Source organism: Solea senegalensis, linkage group LG8 (assembly GCF_019176455.1).
Source record: "Solea senegalensis isolate Sse05_10M linkage group LG8, IFAPA_SoseM_1, whole genome shotgun sequence".
Lineage (NCBI taxonomy): Eukaryota > Metazoa > Chordata > Actinopteri > Pleuronectiformes > Soleidae > Solea > Solea senegalensis.
Window position 1 is genome coordinate 22,621,348 of NC_058028.1, and position 24,936 is coordinate 22,646,283.

Consider the following 24,936-nt stretch of genomic DNA (forward strand, 5'->3'; position numbering starts at 1 on the left):
AATGTTTTGTTTTTTTTTGGGATGAAAGGTGCCTTGTCTGGTAAGTTTGTGTCGCTTTGGTAAATCCAAACTAATATTTCAAACACTGAACACAACTTGCTGATGGAGGCAGGTGTGAGGAAACAACTTATGTATGCCATAATGTAAAATCACTTATTTTCTTTATGCACTCTGGTAATAAAATGCCCCAAGGATGTCTCTCCGAGGGCCACACCATTGTTTAGTGGCTGGCATTGCTGCCTTACACCATGAAGGTCACTGGTTTCTGGTTTGACCGAGGGCCTTTCTGCATTAAGTTTGCATATTTTCCCTGTCTGTGTGTGTGTGTGTGGGGGGGGGTCCAGTTTGGGTACCCCGGCTTCCTCCTACTGTCCAAAAACATGCAAAGGTTTTGATTATTAGATAAAATGGACACTAATTTGACCATAGGTGTGAATGGAAGAGTGAATGGTTATGAATCTCTGTATGTTTGTCCTGTGATGGACTGATGACCTATCCAGGGTCAAGTGGAGGATTAGGAGGTAAAAATAAATAAATGGATGTCTGACCATGCTCTCTGTGTTCCATGTCCACAGATATTTACATATATATCACTGATTCCATTCATACTAAATGAGCGTTGACATTGGTCAGGCATTCTACGTGTTAGTACCTGATCCTATATTCCTATTTCAATCGCATACATTGTCCTGAAGCATGCATACTCTCTGTGCTGTCCCAATTTTGAGCTAAAAACATGGACACCCATGTCCTCCCATCCTAGACATGGGTGGAAGAAGACATTTACATCACATGGACCATAGCTGACCTCAACAGATTAATGGACCTGGAAAATAAGAATTTCTGAATAAAAGCTGGGTCAAAACCCTTAAGTGACACTGGGCACTAATTTGATAGCCAACAACGTTTGGTCCGGAGCTCTAAAGTCACTGAAGTGTGTATGGATTCATATTTAGTGGTCTCACTTTCCCACCACATATTTGTGTGCTGTTAGCTGTGCTAAGCACATGAGCACTTTCGGTCTCAGGCATAGAATTGTTCTCTGTTTTATAAAACAAATGAGTAAGACAACAAACGTGCATATTTCCTAAACAGCCTAAAGGGCAACACATATTCTGGCATGATGTATAATTCATGTGGTGCTCGTAACAGTAAAACCTGCAACCTTTTGCCATTTTTAATGGCAGGTCAAACCCACAGCTTCTGGTAAACACAGAGAAGGTATATAGGACTGCAAATAACAATTACATTGACTGGTTAATCTACTTCCAAGTATCCTCAATAAATGAATCCCCTGTTAGTGTTTTTTCTCTTGCCACCATGATTTCTGCTACCATTTTGTGAGAAATCCGATGTACAAGAAAAAGCTTCTCCCTTGATCCGCATTCTGTCCAAGACAGAGAATTGTGGTCCCTAATAATTGCACAGGCTCCGCTATCGTGTGCCATATGGTTTTGAGCCAGAAGATAATGAAAGGTGATAATATAGATAATGCTAGAAAGAATAACCCACATCCCAAGAGATAAAGTTGTTTACTGACAAAAGCACCTTGTTGAAAAATGGTTTGGGAATGATTCAGCCAGCATGGAGAACACACAAAAAAAAAGAGATAGGACAGAGGTAGTGGACATGAACCCAGTATAACCAGTACTTGAGGGTGGTGTTATTGAGGAGGGGTATCCCTGGGGGAGGAAACATGGCTTCCCAGTCTGGAGATAACATCATCATGCAGACTCCTTGAGAAACATAAAATTCCACCTAGACATTACCCACGTATTATATCATGCCCTATCAGATCCCATTCTCCCTTATCACACTTTACACACACTTAAACACGGATACCCACTTCTGGGCACATTGCTCACATTCAAATAGAATAGGGGGAGGTAGGGGAAGAGGGGTCCAAGCTTGCTACAAGATCGAAGAGCTCTGCTGGATTTTTTGTTTATTTTTTTTAATGGAGCCCCGCCATTAAAATACACTGTTTTAAAGGACCAATTCACTAAAAACATTAGAAATTAGTTCAGTTTTATGTGCCGGCATTCTGCTGAAGTCCAACTAGCAAGTCACTGCCAGCACAAATCATATGTCATGTTAATGACCTTAACCTTAAGTATGTCATTCAACACTGTTTAGTTACACGTCATTAAGGAGCTCATAATTTATAAAAGTCTTGCAATAATTTAGTAATAGATGTCAGAGTAAAAAAGGACACTGCGATGTCAGTTATAAACTCAAATTAGCACAATATTTACACTCATTGCTCCATTGATTAATGGAATGGAGAAGAGTGGTGCCTCAAATGTGTTTTAATGGGAGTTTTTCTGAACAAATTTAACACCTAGCTTAGCACCGGCAGCTATGTCTTGTTTTTTATTTATTTTTTTATTATGGCCACAACAGTTGATTTTTACCAGTGTTGCATTAGTGGCTGCTGCTCTAGTGTTCATAGGAGTATAGTTCATAGTGTAGTTAGTTCCATACAAGCCAGTGTTATGTGCATGTCAGACTGCCTCACTGGCCAAATTAACGTAAGAAGCCAGCTGCATAAATCATTATTTGCTTGGATTACTTCAATAACTTAATTTCCTCTTTTTCTATCCACATTTCTCTAGAGACAGACAAACAGACCAGTATCTCAATTCAACCAAATTCAGTTTAATTTGGAATATTGTACTGTTATTGTATAAATGTTACTCAAAGCATTCTTAATTTATACATAATGTTAATAAAGCAGGTTCATTAATTCATGAAATAATTGACATTCATAACAGCAATTTGTAACTTTGTTTGAGCTGTTATTATACGTACAAAGCCTGATGAACATAGAGGCAGAATGGCATGGATGATTTTTGTTGGCTCAGGATGAGACCGAGATTGAGGTTGTGTCTATGAGAGCCACAGGAAATATCGAATTGTGTATGTGTTCCTGGGTGCACGGCAATGTGTGTGTGTGTGTGTGTAAGAGAGATAAGGCCACGTGTCATAGACAACATTAACAATAGTCTATTTTGGAGCAGGATAAAGGCAGCGTGCCCCGCGCCCACCCCCATCTTTCATGCCTCCTCACTCATCACCCAGCAGTCTGCTTCAGGCTTCACTCTATCCTTGACCCTTGACCTCAGGTTAGCCAGGTGCTGACCACTCTCTCCCAACCCCCCATCCTCCACACAGACACAGGCAAGTGCAATTACTTGCTTTTGCTTAAACTCTAGCAAACAGTATAAAAAGACAAACACTTTTATTTTATAACACGTGCACTGTTCACACATTACTATACAACATGGATGCTGATGTGCAGTTTTATTTTTTCCCTAAACAAAACAAAATACACTTGACACAAAATCAACCAACACATAAAAAGCATGCACACAATACTGTCCGCTCTCTCCCCCTCCCTCCCCTCCTCTCTCTCTCTCTCTCTCTCTCTCTCTCTCTCTCTGAGGGGTTTTAAAAAAATTAGAGTAGCTCAAGTGGGAAAACAGTATCCATTTGTCTTTGGGCTAATATGAGTGTGGCTGCATTAAAGACAAATAGCGTCCACTTTCATTTCCTTTATCATTGTCAGGCCAATTAATAGGCCAAGGATTCTGTTACTGAGTTACTAGATGGAGGAACACACACACATACACACACACACACACACACACACAAAGAGAGCTCTTTCAGCAGCTGACCTTGGCTGCTCCTCCCAACACAAAGGACCCCAGAGATGGATGCTTCTATGGCGAGCACAGGGTTCACAGACACACATATGTGCACACACGCACTCACACGTACGCTAATACATGTGTAAGCAAATACATGTCTAAGTGCATACTATTTACACTAAAGATGTCAAGGGGGTGACAAACACATGTGTGTGTGGTTTGTACAGCTGAGTTAATTTTTGAAGGATCTTTTGAAAGTTGAGCGTCACTTGTGTTTTAAGGCGACAGTGTGGCTTCACTGCGTCGTTGTCACTGTCAGTGTCTTAAAACATCCCCCCCCAGTTGTGGCACCCCTCAGCGAGGTTCACTGCTCTTTGATGTAAAGCAGCACTGAGAGCGATGGAGAGCCACTTCTGCCTTTAATGACATTGAGCATTTATCAGTCATGTAGATTACAATGTCACCTGAGTGTCATCAGGCAACACAAACACACACACACACACACACGCACTCACTGTAATGTATTCATATTACATAGGCAGCCACTGTCTCTACACAATTCCCGGGGTTCAACTTTTATTATGTGATGTATTAAAGCTTGAGTCTGTGATTTGTTTCCAAAATGGGCCACATGGTGGCACACATGGCTCGCACTGTTGCCTGCAGCAAAAAGGTTGCCGGTTCACATCCCCGTTGGGGCCTTTTGCATACTTTCCCAGTTGTCCATGGGTTTTCTCCCAGTTTTCCACTTTCCTCCCACATGTCCAAAAACATGCAGAGGTTAAATGGGGACTCTAACATGACATATAGGTGTGAGAGTGAAAGTGAGTGGTTGTTCACTTGACCGGCAACGGACTGGCGACCTGTCCAGGATGTACCCCGCCTTTCACCCTATGTCAGCTGGAATTCGCCCCAATGGCACTGCAACCCTCATGTGGAGGATAAAGTGGTTGGCAATGACTGAATATATGTGTCTCCAGAATTTATCCAAAGTGCATGTCTGAAAACAGCTAAAGTGATTAACCTGTACTTTCAAAAAAGATAATGTCTTTCTTCTTTTTTTTTCTCTCATTCCATTGCATAAAACTACACTCATAACACCAGGGTCTCCCCCTCCACTCAGAATGTCATTGTTGCTGCACTCCTGTCTCACTATCTCGACCTTAAAACTAATCTCTGTCTCACTCAAAGTGGTAACGTCACTCACATACCCTTTTGAGGATGGTGCATCATTTGCCCATCAACTTGCACATTTCTCGCATTCATATTTGGCCTCCGGATTGGCAAAGAATTCCATCTTTTATGTGCATTTCTTTGAGACTCAGTTGATGATGTTTGCTCTTTTTTCTCCCTTCTGAGGAGAGATGGTCACATCATGATGTTCATAAACATTATTTAATGTCATTCTGTGACTCAACAGTGAAGGAAATTATTAGAAAGTGAAAAACAACCACACAGACAGGTTCTCAAGGCAACATCACCAGTGCCAAATCACTGTAAAAAGGAAGAGGAACATATATTGAAAGAACCTTTTTAAATGATCACGAAACTGACACTGAGACTATTTTTAGTCCATACCATATCATCATACAGTATTATCACCTGACTCTTGTCCATGCAGGTCACAGTATATTTCCAATTCATACAATTCAAAAGCAGCATTGTGTCATGTTAGCATGCATGCATAGACATTTTTTGCCCCTGTATGTCACATTAATTTTACACATTGATGAGCCTGATATTCAATCAATGAAGATTAACTTCCCCAAGGTAAGTCCCCTCTGTCCGCTGCTCTTTTTTTTTTTTTCAAAGGAAGAAGCCCAAATACGATTACGCGAAAGGGGAAATTATGCCAAGATGAGTAGAGCTTAATATATGGTAATTATTTGACAGGATATACTTACACAGCGATTAGCATATCTCCAAGACGAGACAGAGATAGAGAGTGGAAGGAGAGGAGAGGGAGGGACAGAGAGAATGCAGGGGAAGACGAGGGCTCCCTGATAAGGATTTTTTTCTCTCTCTCTCTGTGACAGAGGGTGGCTGGAGAGCCTGCGTAGGCAAACTGTTCTTCCATATGTATCGTCACTGATAAGCCATCTCTATAGGGGCTGGGCCAATGGCAAACAGGCCTGATGTGCCTGGCATACCAGACAAACAGCACATATCACGCATACATAAATCACACATACATAGTATTATTTGTTTCTCCATAAAACAAGGTGTGGTGTGTGACAAAACTCAGGTATGGCATTCAGCTGACATGCAAAAAAAAAAATCACCCACAGTGTCAGCTAATATTCCTCTTCACAATACATGACTGAACATTTGCTGAAACACCCAATACAGACACAGTGCAATCCATTACAGTGTGTTTATGCGGCGGTGTAGTACATACATCTTACTGTCTGCCTCGGTGTCCTATCGGCTTGGCCCTGCCAATACTCCTGCTGTGGAGAGTATATTTGACTAATCTACACTGACCAAGAGGATAGATCTGTCATGCACAAGCACACACACACACATACACACACACACCTACATTTATGCACACACAGACATTTCTGTATGGCTCTTAATGTGGCTGTTCCATGTTAACTGTAGCAGTTACTGAACAGATGAATTCAGTAGGATGTTATTTTTTATGAATAACATTTCAATTTTCCACATTTTTCTTTTTTTTATTATTACATACCAATCTATTGATTGATTTGTTTCGTGATATTTTGTGCCGCAACATGACAATGCTATACTCACAAAACGTGGGTCGTTCGTGTCGTGGAGTTTTTGAAAAAGAACATTATCCTCACATTATTATTTGCTCCTTTATTTTGATATTGACATGTTTTATATAAAGTACAGTGTACACGTTTTAAGTGGGTGTGAAAAGTGCTGTAAAGTAAAAATGGTTTCATAAACCAATTTTTTTTTTAGCAAATTACAAAATTACTAAATCAATGTGATTTAGTAATTTTGTGTGTGACCACCCTTTTCTTTAACAGCATCAGTTGGTACACTTGCACACAGCTTTTGAAAGAACTTAGCGGGCACGTTGTTCAAATAATCTTGGAGAACTAACCACTGAGTTAAATCCTTCTGTCTCTTCTTTTTCTCTTAATCCCAGTCACACTCGATGATGTTGAGATCAGGGCTCCGTTCAGGCCATACCATCACTTCCAAGACTCCTTGTTCTTTATGCTGCAGGTAGTTCATAATAACATAAATAAATACATTTGGAGCCGATCAAACAGCTCTGTGGTGGTATTGCATGATGGAGAAGTATCTGCTTGTATTTCTCAGTATTAAACACCATTAAATTCTAACCAATTTCCCATCTCAATTTGCAGAAATGTGGTCCCAAACATGCAAGGCCATGTCTTCCACCATGCTTCACTGTTGCCTGCATATAGTCATTATTGTACTGCTCTCCAGCCCTTTGGCAAACAAACTGCCTTGTGCAATATTTCAAATTTTGTCTCATCAGTCCAGAGCACCTGCTGCCATGTTTTCATAGTTGTTTTCATGCATAGTTGGAACACTTGGCCTTGTTTCCACATCTGAGGTATATCTTTTTGGCCACAATTCTTCCATGAAGACCACTTCTGGCCAGACTTCTCCAGACAGAAGATGGGTGTATCTGCGTCCCACAGGTTTCTGCCAGTTCTGAGCTGATGAAATTTCTTTACATCTCCTGTTTTTGAAGGGAAGTAAGCACGACGTGTCTTCATCTGTCATCTGCCACACAAGTTTCCCTGGCTGACTACCGAGTATGTGGTCCTCAAGGTTGCTCATTTCTTTGTGCTTCTTCAATAGAGCTTGAACAACACATGTTGAAACCCCGGCCTGCTTTGAAATCTGTACCTGGAAGAGACCATGCTGATGTATTATATCTACCTTGTGTCTTGTTGCTGTACTAGTCTTGCCACATAGTGTACTGTATGACCTGTGACATGGAGTGATCTTCTTCAACCTCCCCTTGGTAGCAGTGTCTGGCTGTTTCTCATCCAGTTTAAAGCTTCCTATCCTATTACACCAGTTCCTATTTCAGTTAATGATTGTGTTTCAACCTTCATATGAAAATTAGCACCAGTCTGGTATAATTGGGTGCAAGAGTATTTACACTAATAATGGATGCTGCTTTGAAGACAAACAGTGGTCACACCAAATATTCATTTGATATAGATGTTTCTTATATTAGTGAAAGCATTCTTACTTTACAACTAAAAGACTAAAAATACATATAATTATTAATTAGTTTTCCATGGGCCACACAGTTGATGTAGTGGTTAGCACAAGGGCCTTTCTGCATGGGGTTTACATGTTCTCCCCCTGTGTGTGGGGGTTTTCTCCGGCTTCCTCTCACAGTCCAAAAACAGGATGGGGATTAGGTAAATTGGGAGTTTGAGAGTGGATGGTCGTTTGTCTCTATATGTGGCCCCATGACGGACTGGTGAACTGTCCAGCGTGTACCCTGCCTATGTCAGCTGAGATTGGCACAGAAGTGGTAGGAGATGGATGAATAAGGTTGCCAACATTTTTTGGTGGCCATAATTACTGTATAGTGTTCTCTATGTTTTCTCTTCTATACTTAAGAAATCAATCCTTATACTGGCCCAATCATTATGACTATTTATGCCTTCCAAAAGGGGGTTGTTGTTTTATGGACGGTTTGTTATAAGGCTCAGATTTATATGTTTCCCAATTGATTTTTTTGCTCCTGCGTCAGAGTAATTTTTTCCCATAACTTTACCTTTTAAATACCAAACATGCCACATTTTTCACTTCTGCCTCTGAGTTTACACGAGCCTTCATTCAAAGGCACAATTAACGAAAATGTGTGATGATTGTATGTGTATTAGTGAGTCTTTACGCATTTGTGAGCAAATACAAGATCGCATCTATGAGGGATTTTCAAAATGATCAAATCTTCAAAGCACTTTATCGTTCCTATGAAGGGATGTCTGTCAATCTTACATTGTTATCAAGTTTATTATTATCAAAAGAACGCATCAAAAAGATCTTCCCCACACTTCCTGACCTGCACAACCCCACAGCCCATTTAATCATGCCTCTTTTTGTCCTGACAGAATATTTATTGGCTTATTTATTGTTAATCACAAACAGCCGCTTGTCTGTTCCATTGCGTTCAACCCCCGTCACTCACCCACACACACACACACACAGAGTTAACAGCACAGCTGAACCCCTTTCCCTGGTTGCCCCTGGCAGTCTCTCATCGGGCCAGTCAGTAAGTTAGTAGGTGCCAGTCATGGAGTGAATGGGTGCGTTAGTCTGTTTGTCTGCTCGTCAGTCAGTCTGTCAGTGTGATTGTTTGCCAGTAAGTCGGCCGGTCGATCAGCCAGTCACTACACCCGTGTGTCAGTCAGTCATTGATTTCCTCCGTCATTCAATCAGCCAGTTGTTTCGATGGGGTTAAAAGATTAATTTATATTCCTGAGACTTCACACCATGTCATTATCATATGTAACATGAACAGATTGAGCCTTTATGAGGAGCAAATATGAGAACATGGGCTACTGTTTGCCATGTTTCTGGCCATACTAAGAGTTGCTTATTTACTTATTTACTGCCATTACTATTCTTTGATAATAATGAGCAAAATAGTTATTTCTCATAATATATTTTAAAAGTGTACCATCACCTGATTGTGTGGGTTTTTTGTTTTTATTACCCCATAACAGGCCTTTTATATTTATATCAGGAGCCAGCTCAGCTCAGGGTAGGATGCCATTTTGGATCACCTTATTTTTACACAATGGACAAACTAAATATCGTCTGTGTTTTAATGCTAACTGAAAGCCTACATTCTCATTGAAGGGAAGCATGAGGAGAGAGATGCTCAGCTGCAACATGCAACCTCACCCATGAATGTCGTTAAATTTTACACACTGCATCTACATAATCAGGTGCACAAAGGCAACATAGCAACCAACAAAGTTGACCATATTTGTTTTAAAAAAAACTGTTGTTAAATTAAGCTAGCCACCATCAATTAGATTTAAAGTGATTTACAGAGAACTGACATTGTTCATGAAAAGTAAAATTAATCGCATTAGAGAAGTGCTGTCAAGTCAGAGGAAATAACCCTTAGAATGTCAGACGTCATAAGTGTTCTGCCACCAGAAATGTAAAACAGTTTATGTATATTATCTATATGTCCATCATCCTTGTCTCCTTTCAAGTGTGATGAACAATATGTACAATATGCTCTAAAAACATTATATATTTCTTCTCACAAAATGTATAACAACTTCATGTTTATGGTATCCACATCTACCATAAGACACGAAAAAATATATGATAATGTCCTTGAACTTTGCTCACTTTCAAGGAAATAATTCATCCTACAAAGGATTCTTTTGCTCTTAATGTAACTGATAGGGTGTTTTCTTTGGCTTCTGTTTGATTGAGGATGATGATTTCACATGGAGTCATACAGACAGTGAGGTGTCTGGAGGTGCAGCATCACTGGCAACAAACAAGCACAAGACTGTGCTGAAGCATATAAACATCATTACAATTTAAGCCTCTCCATAGTGACTAGATGTTTATTTATCTCGTGGCAAGTGTGCACTCATTCATAGAAAGCATGAAGCAGTTAGTCAGTTAGTCGTCAGATGAGTCTTCAGATCAGCCTTTTTCAGTTTTCTTTGATATATTACTTCATCACAAGCCCCTGTAATCCCTGACCAGAAAAACACCAGGTAAATGACTTTCTAACTAGCTGCTCATTGTTTCCTTCTCCTTCGCTGCAGTCTTTTCCTCGTGGCCTCCTGCTCTAATTGAATCGCCCTACACTCAGTGTATCAATTCTAACTTTGCTATTGAGACTTAATCGGGTGTGCAGGAGACCGGCTTGGCGGGCTGAGGGCTCCTTTTGTGAGAGGCCCATCTGTTGGTGACACAAGGGCCCCATATCTGGCCTGGCTCTGAAATGAAGCGGGGGGTGTGGAAGAGCTGACAGGATGGCAGGATGGACTGTCTCCCTCAGTGCAACCCAAAACCTCCCACCCCTCAATTCTTTGATATCTGTCTAGGCCTCTGCTGTCACATGAACACACACAAAGAATTGTAATGCTGCTCCATACGTGGGCCTTATTTGCAAGCAGTGGATTCGCAATTGACAATAGAACTCATGACAAGAGACAACGTGTGCATAAAATAACATTTCTGAGATTTCCCACTATGTTTGTAACACACTATTTGACATGTAAGAGAGAGTTTGAAATATCTACACATAAATCTTTAAGGACAAGGCTAGGAAAAAAACTCAATAACCTACCTATGGATCCCAACCTAGTCTCTGGCAATGGCTGCATCATAATATATAGATGGACTTATTTCTGGTTAAATGTTGACCTGACAATCATGAGTTTGTCAGCATTTCATTCTACTTTCAAATCCTTTTCATCATTTTAGCTTTGAATATTCATTGCCATTGATTGGTTAAACAAAAATAAAAAAAATAAAAAATGGTTTTACACAGGTCACTTCCTGTGTGACAGTCCCATCAACCCTGACCTCCTGCTTAATACTGCTTGGTCACAGTGTAAGTCATTAAACCTACAGAGTGAGTGTTTACACGAGGACAACATCAATTAGTCAGAAGCTGCATGTGCCAAATGCAACATGCTCTGTGTACCACACACATCCACAAAATAAACCAGCAAATCCCACACACACAGACAGTAATAGCTTGTTTTCAACAATCTACCTGTCTGAATGACATCATATCCCACAGTAACCATAGTTTACTGGCTTGTTACAACCCTGGCATTAATTAATGGTGCAATATACTTGATTTCTATTTGGGAGGATATATAAACATACAGGTGACAATACATGATTAAAATATTTAGATGTAGAAATAAACAGCATACAGAAGCAGACAAATCAATGGCAACAAGTGCACATATGGCTCATGCATATTTTTTGTACAAATGCAGCATGCATTTGGGCAGCACACACAAGGTGGCTCAGAAAATTAGCTTTGTACATGTTTCTACTCCTCTATAGAAATGGATAATGACAGCAGTCATACAACACACACACATGTGCACACATTCCCTCTGCCTTTATATTACCTACTGCCACTCACATATACTGACAGATCTGTGTGCATGTGCGTATGTGTGTGTGTGTATGTGCGTGAGTGTTGGGGGTCTTTGGTCATATTGGCGGCGCTGATAGGTTCCAGCTCAGCATTCCCATCATTCACCGGGGTTATGACCTCCCTGTAAATGGCCTGATGGCAGGGAGGTGGTGGGTGTGTGTGTGTGTGCGCGCACCAAGATGAGATGTTCATGAATAAGTAAAATGAAGAACCATCACGAACAATACCGTTGACCAAGACAGAGAAATCACCATGGTGACACGAGGACGACAGAGGTAAAGAGCAGGTAGAGGCTGATGACAATTTTGATCAAGATCACCATGCCGAGGAGGAGCCAGACTAATAATCACACTGAGTTGCTCAGTCTGACAATGCCTTCACCTGAGCATTTCCTTCCTGATGGGACAACTTGATTATCTCTTAACAACATCTGTGCCCATGAAATACCCAGCAATTTATTAGGTACACCTTTACACCTGTTTTTACATGTTGAGTTATCAGCCATTAAACTTAAAAGAAACCAGAGATTTTGACTATGGTATCACTGTTGGCATTAGATATGTTTTTTTTGAAACATAACAGTTGTTGTCCTGAGAGTGAGCTACAGTTCTGAGCCACCAAGAAATATCAGAGCAGAATGTAATCTCTTATTTGTGACAGGAACAAGAATTAGCCTTTTGTCTTTAACTTGTCATAATGTCAAATCCACTTGCATAGTGTTATGGTATTGACAAATCGACAGAAAATGCAGTTTTTGTGGAAAAATGACAACCTGATTTATAGCACAAAGCAACTGTCCTGTTCTGTATCTGAAGCAATGAAGCAAGTACTGTTCACCCAAAACCTGATCTGATCATGTCCCAAACACAGTCCACCATGTTTCTCCCAGTGCCCCATCAAATCACCACACAACATCCCAGATTATAAAAATACAACAATTCTGAGAAAAAGCTACCATGTTCTTAGCGGCATCTTACTATGCTGTATCATATGACATCATCATGTGACCATAACTAATAGTCTAATTAGTTAGTCACAATTAATACAGAAGCAGAAATAAAGGTGAAAGGAAAATCATTTTTCTCCTGCTTCAGATATGAGCCGCTATCCACGCCATGGTGCACGCAACGCAGTTTTTCTACTACACACAATGATAGACCTGGTGGCCTCCAAGCTACCTACGAAGTACAGAGATGAACTGATGAACTGACATAGCTAGCTGCTCACAACAGCTGTCTCTTTGAAGAGAATGAGGTCTTGTTTTCGATTGTGACTAAATGCTGTGATGTGATCTCGGAGGAAGGAAGAACTATTGACTACAGCTTTCGTCTGTGGCGTCCTGATCTGTGTGACCCAGTGTGATAACACCACCACCCGTGAAGGTGCTGATTGGCTCAGTTGTTTCTCAGGAAGACGACTTTGAAGAGACACTCACTCCCTGTTAACCACAGTTGTAGATTGGCCGCAGGGATGTAAGCGACCGTCTCACAAAAAATACAGTCCCACGTGACTTAACTTTTTTTGCTTTTCCCTTAAACTTTTTGTGACGCTGTTCATAAGCTTTCGAGTTGAATTTCTTACCCACAGGTGGAGGAGTTGGTGACGTATTACAGAGTAAGAAGGAGATGTCCACCAAGCAGCACACCACACTTCTAGACCTAGGTGTGTTTTTTTTTAGACATCCAATTTGTTTCAACACTGCAACATGGTGTACTTATTATGGAGGATGTTGAGGCTATGAGCAAATTATTTCTTTCTAAGTGCTTTTTTGTACATCTGTAGACCGGTAAATAATAATAATAATTTTGTTTCAGAAAATAACTTTTTTAACAGAATAACAGATTGATAAAACCTTTTAGTTGTGTGGGAACATAGTGCTGTAGATGACTGTGTTGGATACAAGGAATACGATGATAATTGGGGTTATGGTGGTGTTTAAAAAATATGACTGTATATATGAATAGAATATGATGATTAATATGATGATAATGATGTATATACAGTCTCAACTGTTCTGGGTTTAATTTAGTTAAAATTCATTTCCCCTGTGTTCTTGGACTAGTAAAATGACTGGACAGTTAAAATAACACCCCATGATAGTTTCATATTTTTCCTTATGCTTTTCTAACCACATATCCTGTGACTATTGCAGGTAATGGAAATACAACTATACTGTGTGCACAACCAACTACATTGTCTGCTATAAACAAGCTCTGGCCCTCAGACATGGCCTCAAACCTTTCCTGATATCCACATTGCAATTACACAATAGGTACACACATAGATGTATGCACAAATTAGCACACTCATCAAGCAGTGCACCTCAGCTGGCCTCCACACCACAGCAGACATGGGCCTGACCTCTGTTTTGTGTGTGTTTGGCCGGAGTGGGCCGTCACTCCACTCACCTCTCACTGCCAACAACAGGAGATGGGAGGGGTGAGAGGGGCCAGTCTGACATGGCTTAAAGGCAAAGAGGGAGTGTGGCCAGAGGGTGACATAAAGGCACATGTGTGTATGTATGTGTTTGACTTCCCTTCCGGAGTTGCCAGGTCAATTAAATTCACATTGAGGATAAATGATTTGCAAATGATATACAAACGAGTGAGTGTCCTGTCCTTAAGAGGCCGTCAAGGTTCAGGATTGAAATGTAAAAGCACATGATGATTGATCTAAACATGGCATTTGAATGTGAAATTGTGTATACTGTCTTCAAATTGTCTTTCAAAATCAGCAGTGTTTCTTAAAACTGCTGTTTTGACATGTTGTAACCAACATGATTTTATAAAAGTGCCAATACTTTTCGAAAAAATGTATTACGTCATTTTGGTCTCCATGCACATGTTAAACTGGGCATATTGACTCAAAGTGTTGGTGATTCCAATACATTATGCAATGTGTATTATTTGTATTTTAACACTGTTTCTCTATCACTGTTAATGTAATAAACCCTCTTAAATATTGTATTATATATGTTGTGTTCCAACAAACCTACTTTTAAGATATTTTCTTTTGCTGCTCAAGCAGTATAAATTAGGCTTACAACAGAATTCACTTGTTTTGACACAAATGAGAAAAAAATAAATAGATAAATAGATTACTAGATTAGATAAATAAATAAAACAATGATCTGATTTATGATCTACGACCTGTTGACATGTGTCAGGTCATAGACACACAGGGAGGAGAAAAATATATTAAATTGACTAATATGTCTGTGTTCAATTCTGAAAAAGCTGCACTTAGCGTTAATTTACTGACACAAAAAGAGCCCAGACTGGGATACATTTTTCCGTGTGTGTGTGTGTGTGTGTGTGTGTGTGTGTGTGTGTGTGTGTGTAAATGAGAAAGAGAAGGAGAGACAGAGAGCATCAGGCTTGGAGGAGACCCCCTTCTGGCTATCCTCTGAGGGGTTGATGATACTAAAGACACTGGAGTGTGCCCCGGCTGTGACCCACCCACCCACACGCACACACACACACACATGCACCAACCCTCCAACCATTCTGTTCTCTTTACAACTTTACAAAATAGGCTTTTAATTTAGCTGGGCAGCCAGGGCGTGTGGGGCCCGCCAGCATCAATCATCATGAGGAGGCTGAGGAGGCCAGGCTGTCCCCTGGGCCCTCTCACTGACGAGGATGTCCCTGCACACACACACACACACACACACACACACATACATACACACACACAAGTGCGCACTCCGAGACTCAACACACTGCTTCCTTCTGCTCTTTTATACAGACCTCAAAACCCTATAATTTTCTCTAACTCTCACACACACACACACACACACACACACACATACACCCTCCAGGCTGTAGATGATGAGACCAGACTGAACACAGATGGGGAAAAAGGAGGGGAAATGTGAAAACGAGACATCTCCCCAGCTCTATTTTTTGTTAATATCTTATTATTTATAATCACAAACAAGCCCAGGCGAAACCGCATGCAAACGCACACACAAGTGTGTTCATTGTGTTTGCAGCCCAACAAAAATTTGACTTTCCAGATCCCTCCTTTCCTTCGTCTTTTTTCCATCATCTTTTTGTAGAACCCTTTGAACAGTCGTGTTCGTCTCTAAGCCAATTTGTATTTACACTGCAAACATTAATTTCCATTTTGGGTTCATGTACCCACCTTCTTTCTTAATTGGATTTGGATCATTTCCAAATGTTCAGTGTGTACCCAGCAATAATTATATTCCGGAGATGTGTATGAATTTCTGTCACAGACTTTGATGGCTCGTCGGCACATCACTGACATGACAGTGATATTTTACTGCACGTGTAAAACCCCGCATGACCCCAGCAGAACATCGGAAGGAGATATTATACTGTAGTTTTAAGACACTGAGAGGTGATGAATCTCCAGAGTATTATTATTTATTATGAGGTGTACAGTTTTTCCATTTATTGTACTTTATTTTCCCACCCCACTACATTTGTGATACTGCACTGCATTTATATTACAGCAGCACTTAAATTCTAGATTACATTAAAGGTGTAATGCAGTTGTTTTATGTTATTCCTTCATAAATAACCTTGTTGGGGGGTTTCAGTATGTTATACTCAGTATCAACAACATTCGTTAGAAGGCACAGCTTAGATAAACTTCTGGACAAAGGGAGGTAACATAAATAAAGGGCTTGCAGTATTCTTGAAGGTGAGTACAGAATACATGCAATCATGATTTGAGGCATGCATTTAATCCATGCCAACATGAAAACAAACAGGTGTGGCTTATTACTTGCTTTATGTATTGCTGCATTTAAGACAATTTTCTTTTCTTTTTTGTAATTATGACATGAGGTCATGTACAGTACATCCTAAACTTGAGATGTCCTGTACATTCAGGTCATGAACGTGACAGTGTTCGTCTTGTCTCCTATACAGAGTGAAGAACACTATTTACAAGCAGTAGAGGATCCAGGGTGTCTTGTTAGGCTAAATGTATGACAGACACACAGACACCAGTTGCCTCTTGGCTGAACAAGTTTGTGGCAGTAGGGTTAGGTTGGGTTTTGGTTCATCCGGGACTCTAAATTGACCATAGGTGTGAATGTGAGTGTGAATTATTGTTTGTCTCTGATGTTCACCCAGTGATAGGCTGGAGATCTGTCCAGTGTGTACACTGCCTCTCACTCATTGTCAGCAGGGATTGGCTCCAGCTCCCCCAACAACCTGTAAAGGATAAGTGGGATGGATGAATGTTGCCAGCAGTTGTGAAGGAACTATTCACCACCTTTACTTCAGTACAGGCACTAATGACAAGGTGTGAAGGCTACTTTGAAACCCTTTCTTGTTAGAAGTCCTGCATTGAAATTGTTCAGTAAAATCAAGTATTATAAAATGCCTATGGCTTTTGCACTTCAACTTTTGAATGTATGAGACAGAAAATGTGTTACTAGTAACATAAGCAGAATTGTACTGTCATGACTTGGGCTGGTGCTGAAACACATTTTATTTATGACAGATAAATCTGATGAATCCACCTCTAAAATCTTTCAAAATCCAAAATGTTAACATAACATTTAATAGGCAGCCAATGAGAGTGGACCGTTAAGTATTTAAAACAGTGCTTCCCAAAGTGCGGCCATTATTTTTTCAGGATTTAAATGAAAATGCAATGAATATGTCTCATTTTAAATATCTATCTATATATCTGTCTGTCTATCTATCTATATCTTAAAATACTGTGGTACATTTTTGCTGAGGTATAAATCTGGATATGGGCCTCAAATCTGTTAAATTTAAAAACCTGCGATCTTAAAACTATAATGAGAGCAATAGAATACATCAAACACATTATGCTGTTTTACAATATAATTTCTTACCTAATATGGGATGTATATCTTACCCAGTACCTGATGTTGGTGACAGTGTTTGAATGGAATGAAGAACTTCACCAAGTTTGACCATCATCATCATCATCATCATCATCATCAATCTCCAGTTCTCCACATCCCTCACACATTCTCATTCTCTCTGCTCCTTTTAATTCCCCGCCCGTCTCTCTACACCTCTGTCTTCCTGGTTGTGTGTAATCAGATAAACTGAGCCGAGAGGTGCGATAAGGAAGGGTCTCCCTGGGGTGCTATGTCGCTCCCTCCTTCCCTCGCCTCCCTCCCCACGCCTCCTCTCCCCACCAGCCGTACCCTCCTCCCCCTTACACCCTCCACCCCACAGCTCTATCTTTGGTGCCGGTGGCGATGGCGGTTTTAGTATGCATAGAGCTGAGCTATCTGCTCCACTGCACCTTGACTCCCAACACACAAATACAACCACATTCACACAACTCCCTGCCACAACATTCAGCCATGCACACATTGCAACCTACCCCCACCCCCCAAAAAAAGACAATCCACATATTCTAGAGCTATAGAGAAATGTTTGTCACCCTCGAAATGAGTCAAAAACACACACACATGCATTCACACAATAGGTCTACCTCAGACATGTTGTATTTTGACTCAGCCACTGTCATCTGTCACTCATAGGAATCTGAAAGGAATTGGCAGGAGCCTTTTCTTTTGTCAGAGCTCTGCACTGTTGGTGGGAAACAAATGGAGCAGCTACTTTTTTTTTGTAGCTGCTCTTTTTTGTATTTCTTTTAGTGGTCAGTATCTAGAGAAAGAGTTCCTTTTTGTCTCTTCAGAGTACATCTGTTATGGTCGATTATGAAATTTAGTGTCTATACATCCTGTATAGTACATAAAAGCATTTCAAATATCTGCCAAGACTGCATTCAGATTGTATGAAAGATAAAGGGAGAAGACAGGTCAGAAGAAGTGTTCATGTTAATAGTGTTTATTATAAATATTAAACGGACTAAATGAAGAACCTATTACTCAGCCCTAATAAAATCACTGAATCCAAAACCTTGTTTGTTGGAGCCACTTTGTTAAAACTCAAAGCACAATTAGTTTTAAAGAGTTTAAAAAGGCTATAATAAATAGTTTTTTCAACAGTCAACCAAATGACAATGTGAAAGTAAAAATACTGCCAAGCACTTGTATGCCTCAATTTATCCCTCAGTCCAAGTGAACATTTATACTAAATCTTTCATGATTTTTCACTCACACAGACAGACAGGTATGCATGGATGGATGGACAGAGAACCAAACCAACTTACAGCTGTCACCTCCGCAGAGGCATGAAAAATGACAATGTTAGAGAGGACTCGCACAGCGACTGACACAATAGTGACTTTACAACCTTTAGCTGTTGGCCCCCAACTTTACTGCCATAATACACTCTCATCACACTAAGGATTTTATCTTTAGCCACTGCTATTTTCATCAAACAGCAGTTAGAGACTAAGTGGTGAACACAAAACTCAGTCGTAGAGCCCCAAAACAGAGCGTATGCAATGAGAGCGAGAAAAGAGGAAGTGTGTTGAAAACAAAGCATCCATCTACACAAACGCACCTGATTATACACATCACATGGCCAATCACTGGTTATAAACGTGCTGGTGTAAACAGGATGCAGAAGTTGTTTTAATCCTCTTTTAGTAAATCAAGAGGTATACAATGTTTTATTAAATGCTGGTAAACCGGCTTTAAAGACATAAGACGTTTGCATTTGTGTTTAATTTAATTTTTATATTCATCATGTTCAGTGTCAGAAATGAACAAAAGAAACAGCTCTTAATTCAAATTGTTCTAATTGTGCTTCACCCATTTGAGAGCAGTTTGACAAGGACAGTCAACATGTCCTGTTTATCCTGTGACTGGAATGGGTCAAACCCAAACTTTGTCACAGCACAGTAAATTGGTATTGTCCGGTGGTGTGTGTGTGTGTGTGTGTGAGTGAAGCAGTTAGCCTGGGCAGCTAGGGGCAGGTGATAAGACAAAGACAGGTTGTTTGCTGTCTACGTCTGTGCTGCCAGGCCATTAAAGGTAAGCCAGTGTCTGATGGAGGCCAAGCTGGACATGGCTTGTCTGACTGGTCAGCTGGAAGTGTGTTTGCACACACACACACACACACACACCTCTGCGGGTGTAAGTGTCCTATAATTACATTTTCATACAGCTTAAGTGCTGTGATAGATATGAGAAATGTAACTGCTTTTTTGAGTAAATAAATGAAGTGCTTCGTCCACATCATAAAGGAGCAGTTCACGTTTTTGAAATGAAGTGTACGGACTGTGCTCTGTGCGCCCCCATGAAATCTATAATAACTTACAGAATGTTTGTCACCTTAACCGACCATTAGTCAGCATTATACGCTGCGATGCACTGCTGCCTCCGTCAGGACATCAAACCTACCAAACAAAATAGCAGTAGACCAGCAGGTCCTGTGTCCCCACAAGATGGGAAATTATCAATGTTTTTTTCAAGTTGTAGAATTCACCTTTTAAATGTTTGTTGTCATCTCTTTATGTTTGCAGTCATAACTGTGTTCTTGTTTTACTAGAGGAATGTTGCCTCTGTCTGTCTTGACATAAAATAATCACTTCCTGTGTGCAGCATGGGAACTCCACCAGATGAGGTAAAATCTTAACACTGCCATAATAAGAACACATATTTTTATGGAAAACATTAGTTTTCTCCTTAAACATGGCTCTGTTGCGTATACAGTGTGTATTTGTTTGTGTGCAGTGTGTCCTGTCCTCAAAAAATATGAACCAACACAAAACAACAGCACTTCAGCCAGTAATAGCTCAGGTTTTGTTACGTATGGATTACTACACATGATCATCAAGCTGCATGTCATTTGAAAAGGCAGAAGACAAGAGTAAGATTAGTATGATAAGTGTACATACACTAGTGTAGCTAAAACATTACCAACACAAACAAACAGGGAACAAAATAAGACAACAAGACCTATGGCCCCACACTGCTTTGTCCTTTTCAGTTGGAATATTGTTTGCTCAAATGTGCCTATATTTGAATGTGTACTAAACACCACTATACTGATAAATGCACAGTCTTGTGGAGCTGATAGGCTAAAATAGCATTGTGTTAACTGATTTGACAAAGACATTTGTTGGTATTTAAAAATTAAAAAAAAGTTAACAACTACACCTTATAATACAAGCTACCACAGACCTCTGCTGTGATGCTTGAACCAAAGGTGACGTCACAGGGAGTTTGATCAGACATCAGCATTCTACTGATCAGAGGACGCACGCACACACACACACACACACACTCTCTCTCTCTGCAGAAGGAAGCTCAGCCAGTGGTAGCAGCTTCTCTGCTCTGTGGCTTTTGCTAGCTGGGCCTCATGCAAAGCTGCTTAACAGGACTCATCTGGGATCAGTGACAGGTGGACAACCTCCAGGAGACAGGTAAACCTGGTCAGAGCCCCTTGAGAACCCTCCTGGATGCTAATAGTGTAATCACAAGCTTTTACTGCCACACACACAGTAGTACAAATCTGCAGCTGTAAGCACATGTTGTCTGTCACTAATCACTTACACAGTGTCAAAGGAATCTGGCTTTTTGAGTAGGAGCTTGTTTGGTATCCTATCATATCATGGACTAGGATTAACTGGCCACTTCTGCCCATTGCTGTTATAAATCTGGTCTCATCAATCATGACTTGGCTACAAGTGGTGAATGCAAATTTATAAAATTAAAATGTACTACTTTCTGGACAGGTTTTTGTTGGTTTCACATTTTGTGTGATGCTTTGTTGTCATATCCCAAGTGACATTTGGTGGAGGAATTGGCGGATGGTGTGTGGGATTACCATTGACACGATTGAAACCCTTTGCCAAAGCATACATTGAAAACATTGTACAACTCAAATTTTGTTGAGAAGTATAATTAAGCTGACAACATGGAAATGCACAAACTCACACATGACCTATGCTTATTAATGTGTGGACTGGAGAGAGGTCATGCAGAAGTCACAGCTGGGGGGCTCCACCATGTGCCTTACAGTATCCAATATTTGGCCTACTGGTCACGCAACATCATGGGGGGGTGTCCAATGTGGGTCACTAAACATGTCCGCTGGGTGGTGGATTATATTAGTGATGAGCTAAAATGGAAATATTTGTAAATATTGCTAACTTTTACAACAGTGATGTTGTAGATTTTTGTAATTGTTTGCAGCTCCCACTAACAGACTAAAATAGTAAAAAAAATAACATAAAAACAAGTATTATCAGGGTCCAAAACCACACGGTTACAAAGATTGTTTGAAAAAGAGACTGAAGTAAATGTTACATAATAGTAACCACTGTATCACTGTGAGATTCATTGTGTTGTTTTCTTCTTTCCCCAACTCTTTTTGTTTCCATTGTGTTCATAACATCACAAATCACACAATTCAGTGTAAAAAGTGACCTATCTCTTTAAAAATGCACTCAGTAAGTATAAAATAATTTTGGTTGTGCTACAGCAAATGACAATGGGAGTTTGTACTCTTTCACAGAAATAAAGGTCATTTGTTTCTTCCACCCCTGCAGCCATTTCCCTAAAACAGTGGCAACATAAAAGTTAATGTAAAGCTAATGAAAAATCTGTAATATAATCTAAAATAATGTGATCACCCCTACAGAGGTTTCTTAATGGAAACACAGTCACAACCTTCTGACATCGAAAGTGCTCAGAGTGATATAGTGCTCATCCTGATACTGTTCAGGACTTGTATGGGCTATTGTTGTTGTTATTTAGTGTGAATGCTGATCAGATTAGCATTCACACCTGAATCAAACAAGGGCAGCAAAACGTGCAGAATAGAAACTCAAATCCAAAGTCAAATTCACACCACAGTTATGGGATGGCTGTGCAGCTCATATTCGTAGGAGTCTTGCACTTGTGAGTTGTGTTTGGATAACCTATCTAGCCTTCAGTTAGTATCAAAACTCAAAGACGTTTTGCTTGTTCATTGTGGGCTTTTGCAAATACATGGTGGTCCAAAATGTTGACCTCAGTAGACCTGGTATAATATTGAAGTTTTATCCTGGAGCAATGAAATGAATGAAACTATTCATACAATCATGTGATTGTACACATAAAAATTAGGTAGAATTATTCTGTCTCAATTTCTGATAGATGAAACAAATTCACCAAAATTGACCACACTGCAATCACTAAAAATGCATAATTTGGCAAGGTTGAAAAAAGGCTGCTGACTCCATTTTAGTTTAAAAACTTTGATGACACAGTTGCCTATATTAACTTTCTCATTGGTTCTGAAAAGAAAAAAAGCTCCATTTCACTTCCTCCTTGATCTAATAAAATAAATAACTTTACTTACTTTTCATCATTGTTGTTTCTTACAAGTAAAAACAAGAATATAACTCAAGAGGAGATAATTAGCTCCCTCTTTGTACATGAATGGACACATGATACATTTTGGTTGGTTGGAGTCAGGGATGTTTCACTGAGCCTCCTTTGTCTTCATATAGTTACTGGAGACTACTGTTGTGGGTTCGATTCCCAACTCTGCAAGTCTACATGCCCATGTATCCTTGGGAAAGACACTTAACCCCATGTTGCTCTTGATGGCTGTGCCTGCAGTGTGTGAGTGGGTATGAAAGATGAGTGAGAAAATTTGCTGCACATAGATGCGTTGTATGTGATGTGAGGGAATTGGTGTGAATGGAAACATTGGAGTGTAGAGCAGCTTTGAGGGGTTATCAAGACTAGAAAAGTGCCATATAAATACAAAACTATTTGACAGAAAATTTCCACAGTGATACCTGCATCACTCTGCCATGTCTCTGATGGCAGCATGTAGCATGGATGTCCTCTTGTCACCGTGCTGCCTCACCCAGCACTGTACACCACGTTGCACTTCAGACTGGTTCTGTGGCCGTCATCAGCAGCTGGAGGATGGCATTAGCTCCATTGCTGTGAACCTTGGTCTCTCGTCAATGGCTCTTAACTCATTTGTTCTTATATTCCTGTTTGTTTCACGTCCAAAACAGTATGTGTGGCAATGTCGCGGTGATGCCGGGTGGGTATATGGGGAGGGCAATAATTAGTGTTGGTATTGAAAAGTAATAACAGTATGGATTAATGTGGGAGAAGTGGAGTGGAGCGCATCATCGAGTGAGACAAATCCAATGCTGGGAATTGGCAGACAAAGCAAGAGGCAGTCAATAGGGATTATGTGGGAGCAAAGCCGACCCACTTTGGCTAGGGGAGGGGAGAGGAGGTGGTGGTGGGGGTGCCTTGATAGTGGTGGTGGCAGCTTTTGGGCTGGCACCGATACACGCTCATGCAGGTCGGCTCAACGTCACAGCCTCCTCGGCAGACATTGCACATGGTCTTTGGTAAACAGTGTGGGGCAGAGGGGTGTAGACGGCACAGAGGGGTGGTAAGGAGGGAGGGAGGGAGGACAAGCATCTTGCTCCCTCTATTTAGCTCACCTGACTCCACCCACCATTCCCCCATCTCCCCTTCCATGAGTTTGTGAGGCCCTAGATCCCTCTGCCCCCTAGAGGAGGCGGTGCATTGACACTGCCAGAGCCGGGGCCTGTGCCAGCTGGGCAAACACCCAAGTTGTTGACAGAATAAACACCTTGCAAATAAAACCAGAGATGTCACAACCTCAGAACACAGCTCCTCGACACGAGGAAGGGCGGAGTGTTAGATACATGAACACTTGTTAAGGCAACCATCTCATCACATGGCATCAACTCAAACTGAGTTGATGAAGAAAGTGTCATTTTAAACACTAAACACATCCCTTTTCGTAGAGCCTCCTCCCCTCATCTGACACCATCTCTTCTGTCTGTGACAAGGGGGCATAGTCTCGGCTGCTTCTGACTGACCTTGGATATTTATTTGGAGTAAACGGGTCGCTAATATGATGGGGGATCATTCAAAGGCCTTGTTTGAACCTTATTTGAATGCATGCTTATTTTTTTCATGTGAATATTGCTTGATTAGGTATTGGAAATTGTGAAACTAGTCCAAATCAAAAGCATATAATCACCCAAAGCATTAATGTATTCAATATGTATCACATTTGGCCAAATAGCCACCACAAATTAATTAATTAATAAATAACATTTTCTTTGGAATGTCTTGGCCTACTTTCTAAATGGATGTAATACATCACATTCCTGCAGCTTCCTGCTGCATGTGGTCAGCTTTTCCTCTGAGCTTTCAGAATTTGGACTCACCAAGCAAAATAAATAAATACTGCAAATACAAAGTAACATGCATGTGAGCTG